This window comes from Ambystoma mexicanum, chromosome 1p, assembly GCF_040938575.1.
Source record: "Ambystoma mexicanum isolate Mex_15411 chromosome 1p, UKY_AmexF1_1, whole genome shotgun sequence".
In the NCBI taxonomy this organism is placed as follows: domain Eukaryota; kingdom Metazoa; phylum Chordata; class Amphibia; order Caudata; family Ambystomatidae; genus Ambystoma; species Ambystoma mexicanum.
In genome coordinates this window covers 1,001,466,236-1,001,478,957 of record NC_090921.1, presented here as the reverse complement: position 1 = coordinate 1,001,478,957, position 12,722 = coordinate 1,001,466,236, and the positions used below count along the sequence as shown (strand labels likewise).

The 12,722-nt window shown below is 47.9% G+C and overlaps 1 protein-coding gene across 4 annotated transcripts in view; it reads right to left on the bottom strand.

Annotated features, from left to right (window-relative positions):
- VAC14 (VAC14 component of PIKFYVE complex) overlaps positions 1-12,722 on the bottom strand; it is a 1,997,670-nt gene that overhangs the window by 636,073 nt on the left and 1,348,875 nt on the right. The window lies entirely within an intron of this gene.

Below are 12,722 nucleotides of genomic sequence, written 5' to 3'. Positions count from 1 at the left end.
TTGTAGAATTCAGAAATATATATGTTTATGCAGTTATCTGAAAAGTGGAGGTAGTTGCCATGTAGTGAGATTTGGAGGAAACCAAAAAAACATTTGATTTGGAAATTATGCATTTTTCTCCTCCCCCATTTTCCATAATACAGACCTTGCCCCATCAGCTGGCAGGGGGTGGACTGGTTGGAGGGGGAGAAAGAGATCCATAGCGTGGGAATATTCAAAATATTTAAGTGTCATTAGCACAATATAAGATCAGTTTTCAATCTTAAGGGGGACAGAAGGACATAAAGAAGAGAGCAGGTAGATGAGCTAAGACTGACAACAACAGAGAGCTGACAAAAGAAAGGCTAATATCCAGGAGAGCAGATAGACAGGAGAGCCTGTGACACCTGCTGGGGACTTTTGCCTGGAGCCCTATCAGAGAGACCTGTGGCTGGAGGGACCTTGCTGTGAATAGAGACCAGAGGTGTGCTTACCTATTCCCAAAAGAGGGTCTGAAATCTGGCTGACCTCCTGAGCTGAGAATAGTGACCTGCTATATAAGTAGATATATCCCCAAAGCTACCCATTGTGTTGGCAACTATGTGCTTTAATCCTTTCCATTAAATTGTGGGTGAGGGGGTGGAACCGAGTAGACCCTTTGCACATTTAATTAAAGTTAATTCAATTAATTCCCATATAGAAAAGGTCACGGGATGATTTTTGTTACAATTTGAAACTAACAAATTTCATGGGCAGTGTGTTACAGCTATTATAGTCAATAATTTAATTGGGCGACCCCATTTTCCTGTAACCCCCTGACTTCCTTACAGAAGAGGAGTGTCCTTCATCCCAAAATAAGAATCCCTAAAGCTCTGCCTTATAAAATAAAATGGAGTGTGTGCAAAACACATTTTTCCATGTATTCCCAAATCAAAATCCCAAAGCCCAGCATTTCATTTCAATTTTTGCGCCTTGAAAACTTGTGTATAGGCGCGTTATAAATACCATATCATATATCATGTGTGTTCCCCAAATGATTTTCCCATTGAGTTCTTATCCCAAACCTTGCCTGCCTTTCAAATAAAAAGCCCCAACAAAATTCCCATTATATTCCCACCCCCTGTACCTTGCCTTAAAACTAAGGATTCATATATAACTGATGCCTGGGGGGGTGGAGGATTGCTGGGAGAAAAGTGCTTTGTGATACACCAAGCAATCACTGTGTGTCTTTCAGGTTTCCCATCTATTAAAGTGCAAAGAAATCCTATGTGTGTTTTGTCTTAAAATTCAATCTGTGTTTGATGTGGTAACTGAAAGTCTATCAAGAAATACAAGTCAGTCAATTGATGCCAGTAATGTGCATTTGTGATTATTGTGTTGTGCCACAGAGTTGCTGGTTAGTGTTATTGTGATTTGCTTATTATTCCTTGTAGAAATGTAAATAAATATACACATTCTATACACCGCCTGGTTTCTAGCTTATTGGTGATACAGAAGGTACCTTCTGCTGAATGGTGTTATACAGGTTGAAGGCCTAACCAAATTTGAATCTGCTAAGCGCTTTGTTGTGCTACACTTTGATCGGGGGAAAGGAACTCCCTGAGTTGAGATTGACCGTCCAATAAACTGTTACAACACAGTAGGGTTCTGTGCTGAGACAGACCATAGATGTGGGGAGGAAGAGAGGAGCACAGTTCATATGCAACAATGTAGCATACATCTGCAAGGGCCCAGATCAGGAGTCTGTAGGTGCCCCAGCCAGGTATGTAATTTGTGGGTCAAACCTGTGACCCCCGAGGTCACCCTTGCTACTTGTAAAAGAAAAAAATATTTTGTTTTTTAATTGAAGCTCCTGGGCTCTGGCAAGTGCATGCAGCCCTTTGTTTCTGGCATGGCTGGCTTTCTTGTTAGGGCCTCTTAAAAAAAAGGGGGTTTCACAAGTGTAACACTTCAAGCAGTGACCCTAAATAAGAAAGAAGAGAATAGTTTCTTACCTGTAACTCCATTTCTCCAGCATTGGTATCTTTCATGGATTCACATGCTTGGAATATTCCCCGTCGTCAGACTGGGAACCCTCGGTACACTTATAGAGCTCTTTTTCCATAGGAAACCTTCGGCACTTTTGTGTCCGTTTTTGGGCTGCTCACGCATGCCCCAATAGGATGTGGCAGTATAAATGCCCCGCCCCCGCGGCTCCCTTCAGATTTTAACCCCTCCAAAGTAGCCTGGGGGTATACAGCATGTACATTGCATTCAGGGGAGGCCGGCGGGCGCATGTGAATCCATGAAAGATACCAATGCTGGAGAAATGGAGTTACAGTTAAGAAACTATTCCCTTCTCCGGCATTGGATCTTTCATGGATTCACATGCTTAGCATAGATTGCACAACAGTAACTCTGATATGGCGGTGTGAATGCAACCAAAATTATTATGAGCACACACTTTATATACCTATATATAACCGGCCAGTTCACAGAATGACCACAACAGTAATCATCATAATCACCATATGCGTTTAGGTACATATATATATATATATATAGTCATTCCCCCTGGACGGGGCTTACCTCACTGAAACAGATGGTATATATCTACATATCTTTACACACACACATATATATATATATATATATATATATGGTCATTCCCCCTGGACGGGGCTTACCTCACTGAAACAGATGGCGCAAGACTGCTCTTCCCATCTGCACACCGTTCGCATGTTGCCGTTCAAGAAGGCAGTAATGGCGGGTAAACGTGTGCGGCACCGACCAGGACGCCGCTTGGCAAATGTCTGTCAGCGGAATCCCTGCCCACAGCGCCGCAGAGGACGAATTGATCTTGTGGAATGAGCTCTCGGACGACCTCCTAGCGGTTTTCCCGCCTTGGAGTGACAAAAAGCAATCATTGACGAGACCCATCTAGCTAGTCCTTGTTTTGAGATTGCCTTTCCTCTCGTCGACGGACCATAAGCCACAAACAGTTGCTGCGTAGTCCTGATTTGCTGAGACCGATGAAGGTAGAATTTCAGAGCTCTCTTCACGTCCAAAGTATGGAGGGCCTTTTCCGCAGCCGATGAAGGAGTTGCGAAAAAGGTAGGTAGAACAATTGACGAATGTTTATGATAAACAGTAGGAACTTTTGGAATAAAATGAGTATTAGTCGACAGCACCATTTTGTCCTTAAAGAACCTCCAGTACGGCGGATCTATGACCAATGCTTCTATCTCCGAGAGCCGTCGAGCTGACGTAATAGCCATTAGAAAAGCCAACTTCCACAATAAGAACTTCACAGACAAGGAAGCCATCGGTTCAAAGGGAGCTTTCATTAGCCCCGCTAACACCAAGTTAAGACTCCATGTCGATGGAAAGCGCTTAATCGGCGGGAATGTACGGAATAGACCCCTCATGAAGTGCTTTATCAGCCTATCACTAAACAAGGGAGACAACTGCCTTTTCCTCGTGAACCTTGAGATGGCCGTTAGGTGTACCTTTATCGACGAAAAAGACAATCCGCTCTCCGCCAAATGCAGCAGATATGGGAGAAGCTGCTCTGGGGTTATATTCAAGGGGTGCAATCCCGGCTGACTTTGACACCACCCACAGAATCTCCTCCACTTGCATGCATACAACGTGTTCGTGGAAAGGGCCCGTGCAGCCTGCAGGATTCTCCGACAATCCAACGAAATAATCAGGGTACCAAATTCCAAAAAATCAGGAGCCGAGCTGTGAGATTGAGACTGTCCGGGTCGTGATGCCACACTGTCCCTTTGTCCTGGGACAGGAGGTTCGGGGCTTTCCGAAATGTTATCGGCTGCTCTATTGATAGTTGAAGCAGGTCGGAAAACCACGCCTGTCTCGGCCAATATGGAGCCACTAGGATGACTCGACACCTGTATCTGCGAATCCATTGCAGGGTTCTCCATATGAGAGGAAACGGGGGAAAGGCATAGAGAAACTTGTCCGTCCACGGGAAGGAGAACGCCTCCCCCAGTGAGCCCCTCTGTGGCCACCTGCTGGCATACAGTTCGCACTTCTTGTTCTCCTTTGTTGCAAAGAGATCCAGAGGAGGTTGCCCCCACTTCTTGAAGATCTTCGATAACTGAAGACTGTCTATCTCCCATTCGTGCATTTGGTCCATTTTCCTGCTGAGGGAGTCCGCTTGCTCGTTCCTTACTCCAGGGAGATGGGGAGTTACGATGGTTATATCGTGCTTCAGAGCCCATTGCCATACTTTCTGAGCCTCGGTGGAAAGGGTTCTGGACCGCGTGCCTCCTTGTTTTCTCAAGTAAAACATTGCTGTCGTGTTGTCTGTCAATATTCTCACTACCGAGCCTCTCAACTCCAGAACGTTGATGTGTAAGAGCGATTCCCTTGGAGACCATCGACCTTGCGTTTTGAGAGTGCCCATATGTGCTCCCCAGCCCGCCAGCGACGCGTCCGTCACTGTGGTCACGTGAAATTCCGGTTCCTGCAGGGGTACCCCCCTGGATAGGTTCTGAAAGCTCTGCCACCATCGCAGAGCTCGTCGTCGTCGACAACCAGTTTGTCCGACCAGAGTCCTTGGAATTGGCCTCATGAAAAGGCGGCAGTTGTTCACCAGAGGAATGCACGATGCCATAGCGCCCAGTATCGACATATATTTCCTCACCGATACTCTGGTATTGATCCTCCACTGACTTGCTAGCTGATTGAGTCTGTGGATTCTGTCGACGGATGGCCTCACCAACCCCGACTGGGTTTCGAACTGCGCACCCAAGAACACTAAGCTTCTCGACGGAGTCAACGAAGACTTCTCAAAGTTTACTGCAAATCCCAGCTGTCGTAAAAGTTGCATGGTGGCTTGCAAACTTGTTTGAGTTGCCATAGGGGAGGATCCCTTCACCAACCAGCCGTCGAGATACGGGTACACGTGATGGCCTTGCTTTCTCAACCATGCTGCAACTGGAGCTAAACATTTCGTGAACGTCCTGGGAGAGGATTTTAGTCCAAAAGGAAGCACTGTGAACTGGTAGTGAATCCGTCCTACCACAAACCTTAGGAACTTTGTGTCGTCGACGCATTGGTATGTGGAAGTACGCGTCTTGAAGGTCCAGCGATGCCAGAAAATCCCCTTCTTGGACAGACCGGATCACTTCCTGGAGTGTGAGCATCTTGAATTTTAAGCTTTTCAACGCTTTGTTGAGGTCGCGAAGGTCAAGAATAGGACGTCATTTTCCGTTTGGCTTTTTCACTACAAAGTATCGGGAATAAACACCTTGACCCCCTCTGCGATGCAGGAAGCAATTCTGCATAAGCACCACCTGCTGTTGCAACACGCTCAGGTGGGGTTGAGCCAAAAACGCTGGTGGAACATGCAGAGGGTTGCTTTTGAATTGCAGGGAATGTCCAAACCTTACAGTGTCCAGCACCCACTGATCCGTGGTTATTTGCTCCCATTCGTCAACACAATGCGATACCCTGCCTCCCAGGACGTTCCGACGCCCGTCATTGCTGGTCTTTGGCCTGCTTATCTCTCGACGACGACGAGTAGCCCGTCCTCTTCTTGGAGGTCTGGTAGTCCCGGCGTCGTTTCGCAGCTTGAGAAGCCCGTCTGTAGCCCTGCGAGGAGTACGCCGGACTATTGAAAGACCTGTCCCTTGATGTTGAGAATCGGGAGTTTCCTGATGCTCCCCTAAAGGGGCGAAAAGAACGAAAATTCCTTCCAATCTGGAGGGCACCGAAAGAACGTGCCGTGTCAGAGTCCTCCTTCATGCCCTTTAAGGCCTCATCCAGCTTTTCGCCAAACAGAAGGACTCCCTCAAAGGGCATATCCAGCACCTTGTATTAAACCTCAGGTCTAAAGTTGGTGCATTTAAGCCACGCTTGTCTCCGTAGAACCACCCCGTTGTTGACTTGCTTAAATCCTGATTCTGCAAGGTCCACAGCAATGTTTATAGAATGATTTGAGGCCTCTTCACCCTCTCGGATGAGTAACATCACCGCTTTCCTGTGTTCTTCTGGGAGATGTTCTAGTATGGGTGCCAACCAGTGCCACATCTCTTTATCATACCTGGCCATTATAGCCAGAGAGTTGGCAGCCTTCACCATCGTTGCACCCACCGACAACACCTTCTTGCCAAAGGCATCTTCTCTCCTGGCCTCCTTCTCCGGAGGAGTCGTGCATTTGTGCTGGGACCTTGCTTTTCTCGCCGCAGTGGCCGACACCACCGACTCTGGGGCTGGTTGGGAGGATAGACATTTGGGGGTGGATTCTGGAGCCTTAAATTTCTTCTCTAGCCTATCTTTTATTGCGGGCTCCGAGAAAGGATGACGCATCATCTGTAAACCCTCCTGCCACACATGATCCAGGATGGGTACTGAGAACACCGACCTCCTTCTCTTTCCCATGTGGTCGAATAGAAAACAGTCTTTTTTCTCTTCCTCCTGAGCCAATCCGAATTCGGTACACGCTTTGCTCATCATGGCATGGAACGACCCAATGTCGTCCGGGGGAGACGGCTGAGCTGGGCTCCTTGGGGCTTCGAATTCTGCCTCCAACTCCCAGGTTGGATCCCTAGAGGGGGATAACGAAACATCCGATAAGGACCTTCTGTCTGAGTCTGAGTCCAGCAGCTCTCCTTCCTCCGGGCGTGCACCTGTGAGGTCCTCACGTGCCGGTACAGCCGTCAACATCGTCGGAGTTGGCCGACGGGAAGGGCCAGGTTCGTCGACAGTCGATATGGTCGGAGCTGCCACTTGAGGTAATTTCTCGTCCAATTTCTTTACAAGGCCTGCAACGTGGATAGAACTTCCAGTGATAGAACAGACTGCGGGTTAAGAAGAGGGGTTGTAACCGGGATATTAGTCCCGCTGGAAAGAGTCAGCTTGCTAACCCCTTGTAACCCGAGCTATGCAGGCCCAGCTATCCTCTCACACTCCTCGTCCACAGAGGACACAGACAAGGCCGCCTCCTGTTGCAGCAAGGATTCCGGTAAAACCGGGTCGCCAGGCCTCCTGTGGTATCTCCATTGACGAGGCTAAAGTTGGGCCAGCCGTCGTCGTAGCCACCACCTGCGGCATAACAATAGACAAAACCAACTGCGTCATTGGTAGTGAGGGAGTCGACGACCGCCCTGCCGTCGGTGGTATCTGCGCAGCTCCCTGAGGCGTTCCCGCCTTTTTTGAACTTGACCTGTGTTTCTCAGACTCTCGACTCGAGGATGATCTATGGTGATCACCTGAGGAGGATCTCGACTTTTCCTTTCTCTCCTTTTCCGATGATGAGGTTTTCTTCAGTGAAGATTCCCTTGCGGAATGGTTTCCCGAAGACCCCTTCTCCGCAGGGCGTGGTTTCTTCACCGGGGGTTCAGCCGATGCCGAACGGCGGGGGGGCCCTGAGGATTTTGATGCCGAGGCCACACTACGCGTGGAGCCTACCTCCGAAGGAGAGTACGCACCCGCTCCATTGCTCAACCAGGCCACCAACCGCCGACTCCGGTCTTTAAGAGTCTTTTGGGAGAATCCCTTACATATGTCGCACTTGTCTGCCGAGTGGTGAGGGTGTAGACAATATATGCAGTCCATATGTCCATCCCCCTCATACACTTTCTTCAACCCGCATGCAGCGCACGGGCGGAACAGAGCTTTTCCAGACATCAGGAAAAAACACAACGAACAACCTTGACAAAATAGTAGATGACGCGAGGTGATCCCACTACTTTGGAAGACGGATGAAATCTGAAGGGAGCCGCGGGGGCGGGGCATTTATACCGCCACGTCCTATTGGGGCATGCGTGAGCAGCCCAAAAACGACATGGATAGGACACAAAAGTGTCAAAGTTTTCCTATGGAAAAAAGGCTTTATAAGTGTACCGAGGGTTCCCAGTCTGACGACGGGGAATATTCTAAGCATGTGAATCCATGAAAGATCCAATGCTGGAGAATAGGAATAATAAATAATTTGACTTTGTGGAATTCTATACAATAATTGCTAGAATCATTAACGGTTTATTTCAGGCACACTTCAGGGGGTCAGTCACTGATTTAGTCTGTTCCTAATCACTTCAAATTCACAATGCAGACACAAACTTCCAAAAAGCATTTATAGTAGAAGCATCCATTTCAGACTATGTATTTTGCTTTTCACAAGTTGCAGTTACAGCATTTTGTCCCTGTCGTTGTCTCTGTTACGATCATCACAAGATATTCCATTTCAGTGTCCTCGGTCATTTGACAACATCCTTGTGCCTAAAAGCTTGTGTACAGTGTAGAAATGTTTGACCATAGCACATAAAGTGGCCCTTGATTTCATTGTGCCACTATTAATGCTTTGTTGTAATGTGTCTATCTTTCCTATTTCCATGCTATGCTGTTCAGTATGTTTGTTTGCATGTATGAGGTAACGAGTGCCCCGAGTACGGGATGCTGTGTGAGTGTGTTGCTTTCCCTGTGCTACTCTAAATTCTTTAATACACAGTTATGAACCCTCCGAATGGTATGCATTTTGCCAACCTTTGAAGCCTGAAAAGTAGATCCATACAGGCATGACATGTGGCCAACATTGCACAAGACCAGCAGATGTACTGGCCTGCTGTTAAATCTCAGTTACCAGTTTAATGGTATCCACTACAGAGTGTAAATTGCTTTACGACTTTTGAGAACATTCAGACACGTAATTGTTAGTTTTACTATAACCGGTAAGATAGCGCAGTGGGTGCGTGATCTGCAGGTTGCAGGTTAGAATCCTGGCAAGGCAAACTCATCCGGTCATCCTTCTGAGGTTGATAAAGGAGTACCAAGCCAGGTTGGGTGATATTCTATGCATAGTTGTTCTATCTAAAGCGCTTAAGTGGAAGTGCGAAATATTAACACATTATCATTTGGCCATGGTCGTCTGCTTGCATTCACAGTAATTTGATAATATGGGCCTGTACACACGGATGTTAATTATACATATGGTGATCCATTCTTGTATGAAATGTAGATCACATTACAGCGATATTGTAACCATATTTTTCGTAGTTTACTTAGGAACAATGCTACCTGATACGACTTCCTGTTTTGTCAAGGAGTGAAAGGTCGTGTTCCATCACAGCCGTGATGTCACTTCGGGGTGTGGTCAAAGGGTCATATGATGTCACTTCGGCTACCCCTGGCATTTTGGTGAAATGACATCCCTGTCCCAAGCAAAACTCTGCCCTGTGAGGACAATGGGCAACGCTCCATTGCACGGGCGAACATAAGCTCTGGGGTGCTATGGTTTTTACGAAGCAAAGTACTTTGTTGTAATTTACCCGGACTGCATTACTTCATTCTTCCGTTTAAATTATTTCCCTTTCCTGCCACCCACACCCATCCCCCCACAAAAAATATAAAAACGTACTTCCCCACGAAGTAATGCTGTCGAACTAAATAATGACGACGTTATTTACGTTGGGAAAACCACTACACACATGTCCTTTCCAAGATGTCCAGATGCAGGGACGCAGCAGTATAGCACACTATTCAAAAGCAGAGTGAAATAGAGCACTGATGGCGAACTCTCTGTGCTTTGAGACCCAGCAATGGATCGCCACCAAGAGGGTGTGCTCCTTAAGGGGAGAGCCAGCAGGGAGGAAGAGGAGCACGTGGCGCCTCAGACGACAGCAACACTTAATGCCGCCTCTCCTGAGCCAGTGGGGGGACATAACTGGAGGGCACAACAAAGAATGCAGAATGGGAGTGGCGTATATTCTCATCCTGAATGAGTTAGGAATTCATTGTAAGCCCAGCCCTCTTCCACACTTAAGTGCTACAGAATCTGGATTGAGGAATGTCTGCCGGTGGAAAGAGATTTTCCTATAGACACCCTCTTTTCATGTGCGTGTAAAATGATGCATTAGTGTGAAGCAATGTTTCTGTGGGACTTTTTCGATTTGCAACATTTTCAAAATAATTCCCCATACGGAGGCCGAAGCACAGTGGGAAATCCACTCTGTGGGCTTCATTACAAGTTTGCTGGTATTTCGGTGGTAAATCTGCCGAAATGCCACCAAACGGATTTACCGTCACTGCCACTTGGTCCGGTGGAATTACCGCTGGATTACAGGGGGTGGTAGGTGGTGTTAGTCCTTATTTATTGGAGTTCATAGGACTTCATGAGGATTTTGACAGAATTACCAGCATTCTGCTGGATGCTTTTCCTTCGCCTTACCTCCAACCCCGTAGTTCAGCGGTACGGTAATGCAGCACCGCTTTTGGTCACACTGCTGAACTTGTAATGAGGGCCAGTGTTTCTGCACTCTGCCGGGAAGTAGTCTGATTCTGCAGGGATGCGGGAAGCCCCATAGGCTCTGCTCTGCCTTCTTTTTAGTGTGTGCTGAAATCTGCGGCAGTGTACTTCGAAGCGGCTACCACTAGCAGTGTTGCCATGTGCAAGCACATGTAGGCACTGCATAGATCAAAGGCAGTTCGTCACATGATGCAGTGTTAGGCATCAGCTCTGGCCTGGTACGCACTGCCTGGCTCCTGTGCCTAAAACCAGCTCATGCTGTGACTCATTAGCGTCCCCCCGGAAGAGCTTTTAGTAAAGAAGCCAAGAGGCCACAAGGCAATCTGGCAGCCAAGGCACAGGTCCAGGAGAAAGGCCTGGCACAGAGGACTCCAAGAGGACACAGGAAGTAGACCTCTCAGAAGAGACACAGGAAGTAGGCCTCACAGACGACTCGATGCACCCCAACCGACCCCACCCCCACTCTTCCCTCTAGAAATGAGACTGCGAGATTCCATGTAAGACAGCAGAAAAGAAGACACGCATTCGCTAAAAAGACGGTTACATTGCTGGCATTTCAACAAATCAGTTAACTGCTGTGAGAGTAGCTCCTGGGGAGGGTGACACCAATCCAGCTGTCTGCACACGGCACACGACTTGCCCTCATGCTACCAAATCACGAAATACCATCATGATAAATGGATGATAGGAAAGTCCTACAGCCATGCAATTATGGTAGGAAAGGCAGGCCTTTTGGGGCTGCCACTTAGCAATTAAAGGCAATTGGCGCACGTGCTGGGACTGGAAGGCAAGGGCTAGCAACAGGGTGATCCATTGAAGGCACACACCAATATCAAGACAGCAAATCCTAGGACCACGGAGAAAATAAAACCGGGAAGAATCAGAAAGTCGAAGTGAGAGAACGTGAAGAATAGGGGCATGGGAAACATTGAACGAAACAGCAAAGTAAGAGTAACACGTGAAAAAACAACGCGTGAATGCAATATAAGGGAACACACTTAAAAGGAAAGCCCAGGAATAGAGTCATTGGGTATGTAGGTCGCTTCAGTCAGGGGGACTCTTCGCTTTCCATTCTCTGTCCTTCTCATGGTTTTGCCTTTATTCCTCCTAAAGGTCTGCATGAAAGGATTCCCGCGCATCACTGATATACCGAATGTCCGCACAGGATCACGTAACACAGAGGTGCAACACAGAGGTGCAGGGGCTCATCTCAGAGCGGTGTTGTCCTTTCTTTGATGGCGTCTGAGCTCAGCGACTTTGGCTGAAGCCCAGCGTCATCATAAGGGTCTGGCTTGAACTTGGACGCATGACTTTCTCACAGAGGTCCTGACATGAGGAGGCCCGCCAAGTCTCTACCTGCTGGGGCGGAATCGGCCTAACTGAGATGACACAAGACAGCGGTCAAACAAGTGGCGCTGACATGCGAGGTGGAGCTGTGCACTTGTTCCCTTCAACCAGTGGATTGGTAGGTGTAGAAATGCAGCTGTCCGTTCCTAGTGTGCAGCTATTGCAACACTGTAGAACTCGCCCCACTGTGTGCAAGGGGGTTGCAGCCTCTTTGCGTCTCCAAACATCTACCTTTATTGTTGCTAGTTCGCCCCAGGCTTTGATTCCTAACTCTGCCTTGATCTTTAAGCCCTTTAGTTCTTTAACCTCCTAGTTCCCTATCCCTAAGCTCCTGCAGACTTCTTTTTGGCAGAATCCAGCCTTCCTGCCCCACTCTAAAGGCTGTAACTTCTTCTACCAGCATTCTGTGACGAAATCTACAGAATCAGTAATCTACAGAACGAGTTGATGGCAATAAAGCCCTCCATTTTACACCAAACCAGCAGTTCTAAGTTTCTCTGCTTAAGAACCATTTATATGGATGATTTGTCTCCCCATAGAGGATTTCCTCCTGCGTGCGACAGCCATCCCCTTCCTGGGAGCCCTCTGTTCTTCCCAGTTGAGAAAATGAAAGGGAAGGCAGCAACTCATCCCTTAAACCAGCACGCCCAGCATCCAGGTAAGACCTGTACTTCATCCCTTAAACCAGCACGCCCAGCATCCAGGTAAGACCTGTACTTCATCCCTTAAACCAGCACGCCCAGCATCCAGGTAAGACCTGTACTTCATCCCTTAAACCAGCACGCCCAGCATCCAGGTAAGACCTGTACTTCATCCCTTAAACCAGCACGCCCAGCATCCAGGTAAGACCTGTACTTCATCCCTTAAACCAGCACGCCCAGCATCCAGGTAAGACCTGTACTTCATCCCTTAAACCAGCACGCCCAGCATCCAGGTAAGACCTGTACTTCATCCCTTAAACCAGCACGCCCAGCATCCAGGTAAGACCTGTACTTCATCCCTTAAACCAGCACGCCCAGCATCCAGGTAAGACCTGTACTTCATCCCTTAAACCAGCACGCCCAGCATCCAGGTAAGACCTGTACTTCATCCCTTAAACCAGCACGCCCAGCATCCAGGTAAGACCTGTACTTCATCCCTTAAACCA